At 43.1% G+C, this 14,685-nt stretch overlaps 1 pseudogene; it reads right to left on the bottom strand.

The window, feature by feature from the left end:
• Positions 1 to 1,062: 1,062 nt before the first annotated feature.
• On the bottom strand, positions 1,063 to 1,506 carry LOC143606654 (ABC transporter C family member 3 pseudogene; annotated as a pseudogene).
• Positions 1,507 to 14,685: the final 13,179 nt, after the last annotated feature.

The raw sequence follows: 14,685 nt of genomic DNA, 5'->3' as shown, positions 1-14,685 counted from the left end.
TTTCTTTAGCTTGCTGACATATTCTTGGATGAGTTCTGTAATTGCAAAAGGCAACAAAAAAACATTAGACCTTGAGGACCTCCCCCAACTCGTGAATACTGATAGTGCGAGACACGTGTATCCTGTTTTGTTAAACAAAGTAGTCTTTTTAAGAAATGGGATTAATGAAATCACTTCATTCCGTCTCACCAAAGCCTTATTGTACATAGTGTGGAAAGAAGTCGTAATCACAGGATTACTTGCTTTAACATCTTCATTGTCTACTTTTGTCGGCCCTTACCTTATTGAGGCATTTGTTGAATACTTAAACCCACACCGAGATTACATGAACCAAGGTTTTGTTTTGGTGGCTGCATTTCTTGTTTCCAAGATTATACTGTGTTTCACACAAAGACATTGATACTTCAAGCTCCAACATGCTGGAATTAGAGAGTGGTCCGCCATTGTTGTTATGATTTACCAAAAGGGCCCAACTATCTCCGCTCAGTCAAAGCTCTGAAACTCGAGTGGTGAAATCATCAGCTTCATGGTAGTTGATGCAGAAAGAGTAGGTGATTACGCTTAGTACATTCATGATTATTGGCTACTTTTTGTGCAAGTTGGGGTCGTGTTATGGCTTTTGTATAAAAACTTAGGACTAGCCGTCATTGCTTCGTTAATCGCTACAGTTCTTGTGTTGCTCGCCAATATTCCACTCGGAAATATCGAAGAACTTTCAAGATGAGTTATTGAAATCCAAAGATAAACGGATGAAGTAAACATCTGAAATCTCGAGAAACATGAGGATTCTTAAACTTCAAGGTTGGGAAATGAAGTTTTTGCCAAAAATTATCAAACTTAGAGAGGAAGAACAAAGTGCATTGAAGCAGTACATGTATACTATATCAATGTCATCTTTTTATTTTCTGGGTTGCTCCAACTGTTGCTGTGGTGGTCACTTTTCCAACAAACAAACATGTTGCAAAAGTGGCCACGACAACAACAATCAGAGCACCCCACAAGATAAAAGAAGTCATGGATAAAGTATACATGTACTTCTTCAATGCACTTTGTTCTTCCTCTCTAAGTTTGATATTTTTTTGGCAAAAACTTCATTTCCCAACCTTGAAGTTTAAGAATCCTCATGTTTCTCAAGATTTCAGATGTTGACTTCATCCGTTTATCTTTGGATTTCAACAACTCATCTTGAAGCTTTTCTTGTATGCTCCCGAGTGGAAGATTGGCCAACAACACAACAATTGTGGCGATTAATGAAGCAATGAAGGCTAGTCCTAAGTTTTTATATAGAAGCCATAACGCGACCCCAACTTGAATAAGAACTAGCCAAAAATCATGCATATACCAAGCATATTCATCTATTCTTCCTGCATCAACAGCCATGAAGCTGATGATTTCGCCACTTGAGTTCCCTTGCTTTGACTGGCCGGAGATGATAAAACCCTTTTGGTAAATCATGGCAACAATTGCAGACTGCGCTCTCATTCTAGCTTGAAGTACCAATGTCATGTGAAACACCCTATAACCTTGGAAACAAGGAATGCAGCCACCAAAACAAAACCTTGGTTTTTGTAATCACGTTGTCCGTTTAAGTATTGAACAAATTCTTCTATATATGAGGTAAGGGCCGACAAAACTAGTCAACGAAGATACTAAAGCGAGTAGTCATGTCACAACAACTTCTTTCCAAACGATGTACAAGGTTTTCGTGAGACAGAATGAAGTGCTTTGATTACTCCCATTGCTTAAAGCCTCTACTTTGTTTAACAAAACATGATAAACTTCTTTAACACTATCTATATTTGCAAGTAGAGGGACATCTTCAAGGTCTAATGCTTTTTTGTTGCCTTTTGCAATGACAAGATTCATCCAAAGAAAATGTCAGCAGGCTAAAGAAACTCGCATTTTCGTAAGTTGATGCAATTTCACCTATAGACACACGAGCATTCAAAAGGGGTTCTTTAAGATTATGCCTTTAAGAGTCTTCCTCTGTTTCGTGGAACAACCCCACAAAACAAAAGAGTTTTGCTTCCGGACAATTTTTGTTCTTGTTTTTCATTTAACCACTTGGGTTTGCGAAAGATCTGGAACGGATCAAACTGCGGTTCCAACACAGAGTATTTCTGGGTGTTTGATATGCCTCGAACTTGATTAATTAACGTCTTTATAACTCGATTACTTAGCGTAATATTTAATAAATTTATAACAATGCTGTAATTTTTTTTTTTGAAAAACAGTGTTTGAATTACATCTGTACTTGATCAATCAGCGTATTTATAACTTGACTAGTTAACGTAATATTTAATAATGTTTTTGAAAAATCGTGTTTGAATTATGCTTCGTATAGAGATTTAATTTCCAAAGCATCACCAGCTTTAACCAAAAGTATTTATAGACGTCTTATAGAGTCTTATAGAGTTATAAGCGGCGTATAATCAAAAGGCATTCTTGATGTAACCTATACAACGCGTATAAAAGTTGGTTGGATGTTAAATTAAAAACCTAGATTGTGCAACATTATTATTCATTCAATTATGAGCAACAATTGCATGTTTTTCCTCATGATGAAGCCTAATTTGCCTAGCAGCAAACCCTTCAATCCTTTCAAACTCCTCATTATCAACGACCTTCTCCGTTGCCCGAGTCTCAACTACTCGTCGTCTTCGATCGCCTCAGCTTGCTGTGAAAGCACTCGTCCTTCATCAGGTTCTCCTATAAATTTTCAGATCTAGAGCTGGAGCTGAGTTTAGAGGTGCACAAATCGGGTTCACCTTGAAAACCCGAACCGGTTCGGAACCGGTTTTTTTCACACCGGGTAGAAAATGAAACCGGTTCCAGTCAGGAACCGGTTCGGTTCCCGACCCGAACCGATGCCCAGAAATGCAAACTTTTAGGAACCGGGTAGGTTGGAACCGGAACCGGTTTTTACGTAAAACCGGTTCCACCGGTTTTTTTTGAAATTTAAACATTATAGCCGTTAGGAACCGGTTCCAACGGCTATATAGCCGTTTTTGACCGTTGGAACCGGGTTTTTAACTATAAATAGGTTATCTTCTTTCTATAAATAGCAAGGTTTGTTTGTGTACTTGTTAAACCACTCCCAAAACTATAAAACACACTTCAAACCACAATTAACCTTAAACCGACAACAAATGGCAACCAATGATGACGTTGTTATGGTGATCGAAACAACAAGATGCCCCGATGTTTGGGTTCATTACGATTTGTGTCTCATGACCGACTCACATGAGTTGGCACGTTGCAAATATTGCTCGAAGTTTCTTAAAGCAGCGTCCAACTCGACATTACGAAAACATACGAATAAGTATTGTCGAGAGAAAAGAAGATTGGAAGCTAAAAAAACGGAAGTGGGAGAGTCGTCCGGCTCTACAACCCAAAAATAAGTATTCTCGGATTAAAACGACGGACTTTGTTTTTTATGTTTTAGTTGTTATGTTTAGTATCGTTTATGTTTTAATAATGTTTGTAATAGTTATTTTTTAGATGAATAAAATGTTCGTCGTTATTAAAAAAGTAACAAACAATTAATCATGAGTAACAAAAGTAATTATAATAAAACAAATCAAAACTAAATATTAGTTGAACAAGTTACAAATAATTTTACCAAAACAAATAATTACAACTCTTCTTCGTCTTCATTCTCGTCTTCACCCTCGTCTTCGTTATCGGAAGAAACCCCGTCCTCCGCCTCCTTATCATGAATATGACGCTCTATTGGTATTTCGTCTTCAAAGTTCGCCTTGTGTTGTACACGATCCACCGCATCCAAATGGTCCTTTAGGCAAATGCAAACCTCTAGAGACTCGGGAGTTAGTTTTGTTCTTCGCATAGATAACACCCTCCCACTAAGAGAAAAAACCGATTCGGAAGCAACCGTTGAGGCTTGTACGGCAAGCAAATCACGAGCCATGGCGGATAGAATGGGAAATTCGTTTTGTTTACCTTTCCACCAAGCCAACAAATCAATATTGCGAATTTCGTCGACCGTTGCTCCCTCAACATAGTTTGCTCCACTATATCGACCAAGTTCGCTACTTGGTGTGTTTCCTCTTTGCCTCTTAGATGCCGATTCACGAATCCCATTCATCAAGTTTATAAGTGGGTCATTGCACGGCCTACCAGTTGTTTTTTTCACAAAAGACGATCTCGTGCTTGGACCATACATTTGAAAATAATGGTCATAAAGGTCTTGAAGGTTTTTGTTGAACTTGTCCTTCGCTTCCGTCGACAACTTCGGGTCAATCTCGTGCATACCTAAGTTGTCGAATATTTCCTCAATCGTTGTTTCAACCCCATTAACATTCCAATAGGGGTTTAATGCGGCGGCACAAGTAAAGACCGGCGGTATGATTTCAAAATATTTTATGAACTTTTCTTTCATCACCGCAACAATATTTTCGAAGAGTTTGTTCTTCTCCGCAAAGCTTTTAAAAACACAAGACATATAGTACAATTCTTGCAAAACCCAACAACTAGTAGGGTAATAGACTCCCGATAATTTTGTTGTTGACTTTTTGAACACATCAAGATACTCCAACAAATAACCGACTTGGACCCAAACACTTTCCGGAAACATATCGGCCTCGCGTTCTTCAACAAGATTGTTATGAAAAGCTTGTAAAGTTTGGCGTTGGGCAAAAGCACACTTTAACATATGACAAGTTGAGTTCCAACGGGTTGGAACGTCCCAATTCGGCCCCAAATACTTTCTTTCAACCGACTTGCAATAGTTCTTATATTCAAGATGTCTTCTTTTACCACTTTTGAAGACATCTTGTAACATAAGTCTAAAGTATTTTAAATCATCACAAATGTGTTCATTGTCAAGACCTATTTGGACAACCAAGTTGATGATATGTGCAACACATCGGACATGAAAAAAATCCCCGAAACAAGGTGGTGAATATTTAATGATAAATTTTTCAGCCGCCTTAGTATTGTTTAAAGGTTAGTCAAACGAAATCGAAAATATTTTATTTCTCAAGTTGTAAGTCGTTATAACTTCATCAAGTAATTCAAACAATTTTTCGGCGGTATGTGGGAACGGGAAGTTTTCAAAAGCGATGGTGCGTTTCATCAATTGCCATGTCACCGGATCAACCCAATGAGCGGTGACACATATGTATGATTCGGGCAACCCGTGTGGTGCCGACCAAACATCGGTAGTTAAACTAACCATGGCTTCTAAAGAATGAAAAGACTCGATTAACTCTTTTTTAGCACACTCCCACAACCTGATACAATGACGTCTTAAGGTAGTACGACTTACATGTGTGTATCTCGGTTGTAGAGTTTCGCGAATCAATGACGTCAACTCCGGGTCATCAAAGTGGTTAAACGGCAAACCTCGTTGAATAACAAACTTTGCCATTCTATCTTGAACTTGAGTCGTGTTGTAACGAAATAGTGTACCATCTTTACCCAAGTCAATTTGATCGGTCGCGCCAATCCCTTTCAACGCCTTGCAATATGGCTTCTCGATGTGCTTTCTCAAAGTAGAGTTGGAATCGTGCTTTAATATTGAACCACATAGTTTGCAACGAGCCTTTTGATAACCTTCGTCATCCACAATCAAATCCCAATTCTTCCATACGTCTTGGTTGCGGTTATGGTTGACTACCGTAACAACCCTTGGGTCCTCCGTAACAGGAACGGGGGCAACAAAAACACTCTTCTTAGCCTTGTTGTTAGTTTTTTTGATGGGTGCCATAATAATATTTAGTTGGATGGTCGGGTAAAGGAACGGGTTTGCTAAAGGAGTAGTATTGTAGTTTGTTTTTGAGTTTGGTGGTGAAACAAGTAATGGAAACAAGTTATATATAGGTTTGGCCCAAAAACCGGTTCCAACGGCTATATTACCGTTGGAACCGGTTCCAACGGATATATTGTCTTAAAAACCGGTTCCAACGGCTATATTACCGTTGGAACCGGTTCCAACGGCTAATTGGTGTCTAAAAAAAACCGGTTCCAACGGCTATATTACCGTTGGAACCGGTTCCAACGGCTAGTTTGACTTTTGTTTGACCCTTCAAAAAAACCTTTCGGAACCGGTTATTCCGGGTACGAACCAAACCGGTTCCAATTAAGAACCGGGTAGGAACCGGGTTGGAACTGGTACTGACATATAAATATGAGAACCGGGTACGATTTTCGGGTACAAAAATACCCAAACCGGGTATTGTTCCAACCGGGTTGGAACTGGAACCGGTTCCGGTTCGGTTCCACCAGTTAGGTTCCGGAACCGGTTTTTTTGTGCACGTCTAGCTGAGTTAACTTTAATTGGTTTAGTGATTACTTAAGGTGTCATTCGTTTGTCTTGATAAACAACTGCGGACTCTGGTTCAATAACAGGATGATTAACGTTTTCTCGAACATTATTATTTGCAGTTTGTACATATAAATCAGTTCCCGCTTTATCTACGTAAATAATTTTGCTACAAGAGTTGGGATGATAAATTTCTGATTAGGAATATGAAGAGAGGACTGATGAGTGATGATGGCAGAGAGAAGCTACTGGAAGTAGTCGGAAAGTATTCCGATCACGACGAATGGCAGGCGAGATGATTTATATGAGCTCAACAGCTTCACGATTGTTCTAAACTATTGAAGGGTTGTAAAAGCTAAAAAGGGATCCAACTTGTATAGAACTCGTTAGAATCATTATATAGTCCGTTAATTTCAATAGGTTAGAATTAGTAGGTTCACCTTAGTAATTTTTTTTTACCTATTAATTAATGACTATGTAGCAGTTATATAGAACTCGTTAGAATCTAATTTTTGAGCCTTTTGTCCTCATGTGTTAGTATGAATTAATTAGGGATGCTCATTGTTCGGTTTCAAACTGTTAAATCGTTCATTGGGTCGGTTGGTCGGCTTTCAAAGTTTTAAACCATAACAAATGGACTTTGGTTTATGTTTGTACCGAAAACCAACTGTTTGAAGCCGAGCCGGAATGTGTGATTTAATAATAAATTTTTAAGTAACTTATAATCTCATTATTTATATTAAATTTAACTTTGTTACTATATGTATGGTTAATTGTTATATTTCTAGTTATTTTGGTGTGCAACAGTAATTCATGGGATCGGTTTCAAACTTTTATATGGTCGATGTAAAAATGTCTTAGAGATCGCTCGGGATGATTATCTCGCTAATCCATCCATATTAATTATCACTTTGACTTTTGCAAATGGTTTTCCAGCTTCCTAACTCATTAAAAAAAATAAAAGACAAATAAATGATTGAAGATCATCATGACCAACTGAATTCATTTGATAGTGGAACTGAAGTGTTTTATTATAATTAGGGTCTCTAAACATCTCAAGCCAACAAGCGACCGTTATTATTACATTCAGTTCCATCTTAATTCTACTGATCAAGATAACGATACTACTTCATTCTTCAGCGACCATTATTATCATATATCTGCTGGGTCTTTGGGGTTGTCACCGAGGCTGTCTACAACTGGGGGTCTAAAGCTGTAAGCGTTTGGTGAGCCTTTGGGGTTGTCACTAAGGCCATCATGTATTACCATGCCGTTAGCGTTTGGTGAGCCTTTGGGGTTGTCACTGAGGCCGTCTCCAAATGGGGGTTCAAAGTAGTTAGCGTTTTCTAAGCCTTTAGGGTTGTCACTGAGGCCGTCTCCAACTGGGGGTTCAAAGTAGTTAGTGTTTTCTAAGCCTTTGGGATTGTCACGGAGGCCGTCTACAATTGGGTCAATAAAGCTGCTAGCGTTTGCTGAGCCTTTGGGGTTGTTACTAGTTACTACGACCATCTACAACTGGCTCGTGTTTGAGATTTATATATTAAAATGACATTAAAACTAATTAGTAATTATTAAATACTTTAGTTATGTGACGTTATATAAATGGAGAATGAAGAAACACTAGGTGACCCAGGGCAGATTACGGATAATCTGTGGGTTAAGTAATGTTTCCCACGAGGATGAGGTCCAGCAGAGAAGGTTGTTCTTCAGGTGACCTGCAAAACAGACACCGTAAGCTCGTCACTGAGAAGGGGGGGGGGGTTCTTCCTTGTGACCACCCTCCGGCGTGAGAATCAGACTAGATTGCTCTGAATATAAGTGTATATTAAGAGATTGCTAGATAAGATGAGATATCAGATGATGATGTCCTTACCATTCCAAGGTGTTGGAGTATTTATAGCCGAAGGTAGGTTTCCTAGAAGGTACAGCCGGCTGAATAGTATTCCTGTTCTACCAACAGTGGGTTACGCACGAGCCATGCTGGTTGGTGGATAGGCTGCGGTCGACAGTGACAAGGTCGGCTGTATACTGTTCCTTTACTGCCGGCTATGCACTGTTCCACCAACTGTAGGCTGCGCACGTCCCACAGTAAGGGTTGGTGAGTAGGCAGCGGCTAATAGTGAAACAGTACTAGAGGGTGCTCCTCCTCGTACTGTTGTCGGTGAGCTGTCACCCTGTGATTGGTTCATGGGCTGCTCTGGTCAGATCGTCTGTTTTGGTCATACCTTGGTAGGTATAGTACAAAAGATCTTCCAGAAGCATACGGACTGGCTCATTTGGGCGGGAGTATTCCCGCCTTGCTCATTCCTTCAGGTGACGACTGTATTTGAGAGCTAAGTGCCTTGTGCGTGTAGCCTTGCTGCGCGGTTGGCCTTCCCTGATGGCTTGTATCCGCAGCTGCGGGAACAGGCAGAGTACTTCACCATTAGGAGGCATTTCCTGCGGGAACAGCTTGCGTACTGCGCGTAAGGACGTCACGTCTCTGAGCATGGTGGGTCATGCGGATCCAGTTGGTTTCTGCGCAGACGTCTCTTTTCAAGGTGAGTCTTGCGGGTCCAACTGGGCTCTGCTGGGACCTACCTCTTCAAGTCCCCCAGTCCAATGTTCTTCTCATGAATGTTTAATAAAGTGAGGTGAACTTTTGGACTTAAGCAAAGGGTTTTGAAAAGGGTTTAGTTTTAAGGTTTTCCATGGGGATTCTTCCCGCGGAAGTCCTTGTCACTTGCAGAAATTCCCGACTTTCCTGCTTGATCTTTGGGTATGATGCGGGTAGGTCTGTAACCTCCTCGCAAGTCAGGAGCGTTGAGTCCCACGTGGATTCTCCATGAGGTTTTGGTAGTTTTGAACATAGTGATCAATTATGTTAAAACCACCAATTCCATCCTGGAGCTTCAAACAATGTAGTTCTCGACGTTCCCGCTATGCGGGGATGTTATTCCCGTTTCCGCAAGCATTGCCCAGAAGATCCTTCTTGGTTTCAATTCCCTGCGGAGCGCTAGGTATGTGAAGGGTTTTGCCTTAGCACTGTACCCGCACTCGTCTTACGGTTACTTTACTTCCAAGGTGTTCCTGGCGTCAATTCCCTGCGGGTGCTAAGTATGTGAAGGGTTTTGCCTTAACACTGTATCCGCACCCGTCTTACAGTTACTTGGTTGCCAAGGTAGGGGGTATTTTCCCGCTTACTTTTGAATCTTTTTGAAATTTTTTGAAATTCGAAGAGTTGGTGAAAGGATAAGAACAGTCCAAACTGCTGAAACGTCGTGCGACGGTTTCTTCTGACTGTGTCAGGACGTGCAGGAAGTTATGGTGACGTGACAGTACCTGGTCATTCCAAACGCTTTTTCAGGCGCGTGGGCGCGATTTTTCGGGCGCGTGGCCGCGAAATTAATGGTACGCGTCCTTTCAACAGCTGTTGCCAGCTTGCTTTTTGCCACGTGTCATATTTTCATTGCACCTGCGATTTCTCTCTCTTCCGCATTAAATTCATCGCATTAATTGCGATTAGTATATAAAGGGGGAGAGGGTTCTTTGTAATCTACACTTTCACTTTTCTCATCTTCAAAACGATTTCCGGCGAATACTCATCTTTTCAGTCGAGCATTCTCTTGAAATCGTTTTCTTCTTTCATATCTGCAAGATGTCGTCTCACGATCTTGAGGCTACAGCCCAGGAGGCTGGGGTGTACGCCGATGACAAGAGTACTGCTGGCGAGTGCCAGTGTGCTCTGCCTGTCGATCTATATCAGTATATCGTCAGGAAGTTCATGCTCGAGTCTCTCGAGCCTGAGTTTCCTGAACCCCATCAGACGGTGTATGATGCCCCCAGAGGCAAGATCGGGGTATATGCTGCATTCTTTGTCTATGGGAATCTTAGGTTCCCATTGACAAAGTTTGTGTACCGTGTCCTAGAGAGGCACGGTGTACACCTGACCGAGGTGCACCCGATGGCGATCGCGAAGATTCGCCACTTCGAGTGGGTGTGTCGGATTCTGGGCATTGAGCCCTTCGTCGACCGCCTGATGACCTTCTACTCTTGGAGGTGCATCCAGGGGTGGTATACTCTGATAACCCGTATAAAGGGTTTGAAGATTTGCGCAACCGAGCGCAGTCTTCGTTCGTGGAAGCGGGAGTTCTTTTTCATCTCCGCTCGCGCCATCCCTCTTGCCATGAAATTTAAGAATGGGCAAGCTCTCCCCAGCCTTCACGCCTCCAACTACCAGGAGGCGGAATGGTTTTCAAAGATTTCCCGAGTCCAATCTCCGGTTTACCGGTTTGCGGAGTCCGGGATGGTGATGCTCGGGATGAGCCGGGTGTGGAAGGATGCGGATGCGCAAAAAATCCCGATCGTCCTCGAATACGGTTTGAACTCTGTTCCTTACGGTATGCTCTGTTTACTTTGTTTATATAGTTTGTCTTCTAACTGCTTTTCTTTTATTTCAGAGGGGAACGACTTGCAGTCGCTCCTGTACCCGCGGGAGGCTGACAGTCCCGCTCGGATGGGTACTCGTGCTCTAGATGAGAACGAGTTGCCCATCCTAGAACAAACGGCGGATCGGTTCGTGGAGGTCTACCCGCTAGGCCACGAGATCCTGAGCGCCAGGCGGCCAAGTAAGGCGTTATTCAACCCTCGACCCCTCAATGTTGAAACCTCTGCTGGAATTCCTCTAATCTTATGTTCTGATGAGGAATCCGCAGATGGTCCTCCGTTGGTGCGGAAGAAGAAGGCTGCCGGCGGGAAGGGGAAGGAGAAGGTGGCCTCCACTGCCGATCCGGTGCCTCGGTCTGACTCAGAGGCCGAGAGCGAGGAGGTGGCTGGGAACCCCGCTGGTGATAAGACCACCGCTCCGGAGGCTGCGACTGTCACCTCCGGAGAGCCCAGGATGACAACGGTGAGCGGCGTGAAGAGGCCGGCTCCATCGGGTTCGTCCCCGCCTGTCCGCACTTTTAGGCTCAAGAAAACCCGTAAGTACAAACTTTATTTTTAACTTCATAGCTTTCCATCATTAATACTTATCTTCTTTGTGCAGGCGTGGATGTTGACGCATTCCAGGGTGGAGCGGGGAGGAGTACCACCCCGCCCATGACGGTAGGTTTGGTCAGCCTACCTGAGGCGACGACCCAGGCGGCTGCGCCTACGCCTGCTTCCGCTGGTTCAGTTGCTCACTCCATTGAGCCAACTGTTCCAGCTGTGATGACATCACCGCCGGCTGTCAGTGCCATATTTACCGCATCTTTCACTGAGCCGGCGGTTACTTCTGCTGCGGACTCCGCAGCGGCGACCGCGGCGGCCGCGGCGGCCTTCACCATGCCTCCTCCGTCATCGGCAACGACGGCCGATCCTTCAGGTATGCATGGGGCTTCTCGCCAACCTCTGCCTCCTTCCCATCTACCTGACCTCTTGGACGGATTTCCCTTGGGTTCAGGTGATGGGTTTGGCGGCTATCGGCCTGTTATTGACCCTACAGGTGCCTAGGGTTCTTTTGGCCTATTTTTTTTTTTTATATATCATCTTTTCCTAACTGCTTTTTGTTTTTTGCAGTGTCGGATTCCAATGAAGTGTATGTTCCACGATGGAACATCCGCCGAGGAACAACCCTTCGCACACCTGTGGAGTGCGTGGAGTGGGCTCGTCACGCAGCTCCCAGTGGTGCGTTGGGGGAAGCCATGGCTAGCTACCAGGAGGGTAGGCTAACCAATGAGCTTCGGGTTCTCCTGGCCCGGATGCAGCCGCGCGTCGAGCTGCTTTGTCGTGAAAACGACAAGTTAAAAGCAGCTCGCATTCAAGAAGTAGCTCAGGCGCGGGCTGTCCGGGAGGAGAATAGGAGGCTCTCCGCCGCGGCTGCGGAGAAGGAGAAGGCGTTCAAGGCCCTTGAAGTTGAGGTTCAGGCCCGTCTCGAGGCCCGTTCCAAGGCTGCCCAAGCTGTTAACGAACAGCTTCGGCTGGCTAAGGAAACTGCTAGGAACGCAACTGAAAGGGCCACCAAGGCTGAAGCTGTTGCTGAGCCTCTACGCCTCGAGAATGAGGAACTTAAAGCTAAATTAGAGGCGCTCCAACAGGCTCATGATGCCTTGGCGATGGAGGACGCGAAGAAGCTCCAAGAGATCCTGGACCAGAGGGGCGTGCTTGACCACACTGAGCGGAAACTAAAGGGCGTCGAAGAGGCTGCTGCAAAGGAAGTGTTGCTTGCCAACCTCAATAAAAGTGAAGCCGAACGCGCCTGTAACCAAGCTCAAGCCGCCCTCCAAGAAGCTCTGGTTGCCAAGGAATGGCTTCTTCGAGAAGCGTTGTCTCAGGTAAGCTTTTCATGTCTTTACGCTTTTCTTTGTAAATAGAAAAGGTTTTGATACTTGTATTTTTTTTTTGTAGGTTGTGCATCGGGTCTTCACGGAGACGTCTTATGACGATGCTATGAGCACAGCCCTCAACGCTTCTCATGAGGATGGGGAAAAGGCCGGCTTCCTGCTTGGTCTAGGGTTTGTTGAGAAAGGCATCCCGCCTTCCAACTTCCCATTGTATGATGTGGATACTGAAGCTGTTTATGACCAAGCAGTGAATCAGTATGCCGCCTTCCCGCATCCGGTGGTGGAGAAGGTAAACGAAGTCGCTGCTGCTGATGATGGGCTAGCTATTCTTAAAGCATTCCTTGAACCGCCACGCTCTACTGATGGTGCGGGTCCAAGTGGAAGTGGTCCTGAAGCATGATCCTGAAGATCCTTTTCCACCATTAGCGTAGATTTTTGTTTTTGTATAGCTTCTTTTGTATGCGGGTATGCACCCAGCAATCTTTGTAATATTTGAATTTGATGGAATAAAGATTGTGTTAATTCCTTGCCTTGTTTATTTTACTCATGTTTTGATCTAACTTAGCAATTTCTTTAGTACTTAGATAAGTTTACTTTTTAACGTGGCCAATTATAAGTTTGTTTCGCTTCCTCTTTCATGATTGTGCGGGTATGACCGTCACTTACACTTAGTAGGATGGCTTAACTTTACTTATATCTGACCTGCGTGGAAGTTTTCCTCATCTTTTCCTTTGAAATTTTCTAAGTGTTCAGAATAAGTTAACCTTTGGACGTGGTAGATAATAGGTTGAAGTTTTGCCTCCTTGTTCGTGATTGTGCGGGTAAGACCGTCACTTGCACTTACAAGGATGGCTAAACTTTACTTACATCTGACCTGCGTGGAGGTTTTCCTTAAAACTTGAAATTTTTACCGTTGTGTTTATGCGGGTTTTGCCGCCTTCCACACGTAACGACTTACTTCTTCCCCTATTTATGCGGTGAATACCAGCACATCAGTGTGGGAAGTTCATAAGTATAAAGGTAAGGCTATCAACACATTGTGAAAGGAGAATCATTTCCATTAGAAGTGGCTCTAGGCCTTTTCTTTACAAGTTTGGAATTGATCTACATATAACATTTGCGTAATTGAGCTCCATTCCATGTTCTTGGGATGGGAGTGCCATCGAGCCTTTCGAGCCGGTATGCGCCATTTCCCAGAACTTCTTTGATAATGTATGGCCCTTCCCAGACCGGGGCCAGCTTTCCTGGGCGTTCTTGGTTCGAAGCCTCGTTGTTACGCAGTATGTAGTCTCCTACATTAAAGCCTCGTTGATCAATAATATAAGAGTATAGATGGATACTCTAGAAAAAAAAATGACTGTGTAGATCCATTGTAGTAAGATGTGCCATGTGTCTTCTACGGTGATGCTTGTGTAAGTGTAACCAATATTGTTGTTTGGTTGTTCAAAAGCTTTTCTTCTCTCTCTCTCTTTCTTGCCATTACATATACAGCTGGTCACCATCTAGCCATGATCACCACCACATCGCCAGTACCATTTACCACCATCGCCGGTGACCACCACCAACACTCTTTATCTCTCTGTCTCCGACTTCATCTTCAAATGAATCGAGTTCTGAGTATGAGGAAACTCAAAACCCCTGATCTGCGATTTAGGTGGTGGGGTATGAAGCGGATCAGAGCTGAATTTCTTCATGTCTCAGGTCAATTTAGCTTTCCTTGTCTATTGATTTCATTTAATCACTCTGCTACTGAATTGATGATGATGATGATGATGCTGATGCTGATGCTCTGCTTGCTCAAGATGCTGGAATTTGAGACCTCACTGAGTCTATTTCCAAGTTCTTGAATTTGCGTATTAAAAACTTCAACCTCAACATGATGATTTTGTTGAGCTTGTTTCTGTTTGATGTTTTTCATTCAAACCAAAGAAAAAAAGGTTAATGGTTTCTATTTGCTTTGGCTATAAACTTTGTTTGGACTTTATTTGATTTGAAGCTTAAAAAAATAATGATTTTGTTGAGCTTGATTCTGTCTAAAATTTCTCGTTCAAACAAAAGAGAAAAAGGTTGATGGTTTTATTTGCTTTGGATATAAACTTT

This window comes from Bidens hawaiensis, unplaced genomic scaffold (genome assembly GCF_021521415.1).
Source record: "Bidens hawaiensis isolate Kalapana, Puna unplaced genomic scaffold, B.hawaiensis_p1.1 tig00076413_1, whole genome shotgun sequence".
Taxonomy (NCBI): domain Eukaryota; kingdom Viridiplantae; phylum Streptophyta; class Magnoliopsida; order Asterales; family Asteraceae; genus Bidens; species Bidens hawaiensis.
This window is presented reverse-complemented; position numbering and strand designations above follow the sequence as displayed.